Genomic DNA, 3,142 nt, shown 5'->3' on the forward strand with positions numbered 1-3,142 from the left:
TTAGTTACTGTTAACACTATGAATTATGAAGTTCCTCAAACTTCAAATTTACTACCTTATTATTTTATAAAATTTCAGAGAAACTGGACATCTTATTTTCGTCGTTGCCACGGCAACTGCTAAATTGTTAGTGGTTTTAGAGCATCTTGCAGTAACAGCTTAGTAATGATACAATAAGAATAGAAAGTAGTTAATTAATTAATTAATTAGTTAATGGTATGGTTTAAATCAGTGAAGTTAGAAATAGAGTCGTAGCTGCGGGGAATGGTTTTTAGTGTCTTTTTCAACTTCAGTGATCTTTGATCTAATTAATAATACAATGGAATATGTGTTCATATTGGCTACTTGAGCAGTGAGTATGCAGTCATGACCAAACCCAAAATTCCACAAATAATAAATACAATGGTTAAATTACAATAGTACATTGCATACAAATACAATGGTTAGATTACAATAGTACATTGCAATTAATTAAAATCATTGTAATGTATATATGCAATTTGCATACATACATTACAATGATTTTAATAATCACAGTTAATTCTACTCAGTACAATTTGTTTCGTATTCTAGTTGTTTTGTTATATATTCTTATATTGCTTTACCCAGTCAACTAGCAATGATAGTGGTATTTAATATTTATTCCAACAAAATATAATACTGGTAGTAACTAGTAGTTTAATTTGTGTTCCAGCGTCTGAATAAGAAGTGGCTATTTCTGAAGATTCACTTGTCTAGCCTCCAAGTTATAGTATTTAAATGTAGACTATTAAACTAGAAATATCATAGGATTACTAAGATATTTCTTACCGCTGCAAAAAATGGATGATGCCATATTTTTTAATTTGATCGTAAGGTCGACTACTTGGGGCAGGGGTGTAGGAAGAGGGGGGGGCAGGGGGTTCGACTACTTGAGGATCAATCTCCAACAAACTGATATTTTACTTTCGATAGTGAACCATTCATCAAACCTTAAGCTTTTATCCTCGAATGTAGGACGTAGGTTTCAGCACTATATTACGGCAGCACTGAACACTATATTGCTAAACTATTGTAGTACAGTGCAGTTTGCTCGCTTTATTACCAAAAGAATCGCATGATTCCCCTCAATAACCATACTCTAACTCTAACCATAACTTAAACCTTAACCATTTAAACCTTAACCATAACCATACCCTAACTTTGACCATAACCATACTCTAACCATAACTTTAACCATAACTATAACCATACCTTAACTTTAACCATAACCATACTCTAACCATAACCATAACCTTAACCTTAACCATAACCATACCCTAACTTTAACCATAACTATAACCATACCCTAACTTTAACCATAACCATACCCTAACTATAACCATAACCATAACCATACTCTAACCATAACCACGACCTTAACCATAACCATAAGTATAACCATACTCTAACCATAATCCTAACCATAACCTTAACCCTTTACTTACCCAAACTAATGAGATCTGTTTCGAAATTATATACTAGGACAGTTTGTCAAATGTCAGTCCGAGATAAAATTCAGATAATTGGGTGATATCGTATGTATATTACAATATAATTCTGAATATTTTATAATCTATAATGGATTATTTTTGCGGTACTGTATATAGTAGGGCCATTAACATTATAACTACCATTTTATTAAATCTCTTCTACTCCATTTTACGATCCAAGTACATATTATATCCTTTTGTCAATGAAAGTATTAACCACAATAATAATGTTTCGTATGCAACATAGAGAAGACTATTCATGAATCATGATCATTCCGCGATCAGTAGTGACGTTATACACACAGTAATATATTTCATAATAAAATATAATCAGAAATAATCAACTGCACTAGTTGGTGTTGTGAGCGTGTCGTACGTTTTGCTATGCGCTCATCTCAAAACTTGCTTGTAGTTGTACTGTTAAAGTTAAATTCTCATTTAATCAGGGATCAGATTAGAGGGTTATGGTTTCGAATAGTCGTTCAGGGCCAGCCAGAGAACGGGTTGAAAAAGTCACTTGACAGCCGAGTGTAGAGTGATTAATCATCGTCCTATTTTAACATCGTTACACTTACCTTATTTTTTAACTGAAGGCCCAAAATTAGAAAATCGATTTTATTAACAATCTGGTATGTTGCATAATAATGATAAACTATTTTTGTTTGTGTTATACTGGTGTATAATGGTCGCCATGGAAACGAAGCGTAAACTTCCTTAGTCTCACTTGATATATGTCACTTAACCCATTACCCATATCAAATTTAGAAGATCATAAGTTAACAATGTGTTTACATTATTCGAGTATTATTGTTTGTAACTTTAACATTGTGTTTAACTTTACATCGTAACTACAACTTATTGTCAAGTTCACATGAACTTTTTCTTTTCGAACTCATGAAGCCTCCGTGTGCGTACAAGAATGGGAGAAGGTGTTCAGGTAAATGAACGAATAAACGTCTTATTTAGACATCACGTGTCTGCATGATGTCTTGATGATCTGGGAACTATTTCGTGACATTTTCTGATACACAAAATCAAAAGGGGCATGCACCTTTGTACCGCATGTTTGATAAGCAAAAAAGTAAACGGAACTCCGCAAACGTAATAATATAAGCGCATGAGAACTAAGTGAGGGTATGAGAACTAAGTGAGGGTATAAGAACTAAGTGAGGGTATAAGAATTAAGTGAGGGTATGAGAATTAAATGAGGGTATGAGAATTAAGTGAGGGTATGAGAATTAAGTGAGGGTATGAGAATTAAGTGAGGGTATGAGAACTAAGTGAGGGTATGAGAACTAAGCGAAGGTATAAGAACTAAGTGAGGGTATGAGAACTAAGTGAGGGTATGAGAATTAAGTGAGGGTATGAGAACTAAGTGAGGGTATGAGAACTAAGTGAGGGTATGAGAACTAAGTGAGGGTATGAGAACTAAGTGAGGGTATGAGAATTAAGTGAGGGTATAAGAACTAAGTGAGGGTATGAGAACTAAGTGAGGGTATGAGAATTAAGTGAGGGTATGAGAACTAAGTGAGGGTATGAGAACTAAGTGAGGGTATGAGAACTAAGTGAGGGTATGAGAACTAAGTGAGGGTATGAGAATTAAGTGAGGGTATGAGAATTAAGTGAGGGTA

This window comes from Bolinopsis microptera, unplaced genomic scaffold, assembly GCF_026151205.1.
Source record: "Bolinopsis microptera isolate Bmic1 unplaced genomic scaffold, MBARI_Bmic_1.0 sca140, whole genome shotgun sequence".
NCBI classification, from domain to species: domain Eukaryota; kingdom Metazoa; phylum Ctenophora; class Tentaculata; order Lobata; family Bolinopsidae; genus Bolinopsis; species Bolinopsis microptera.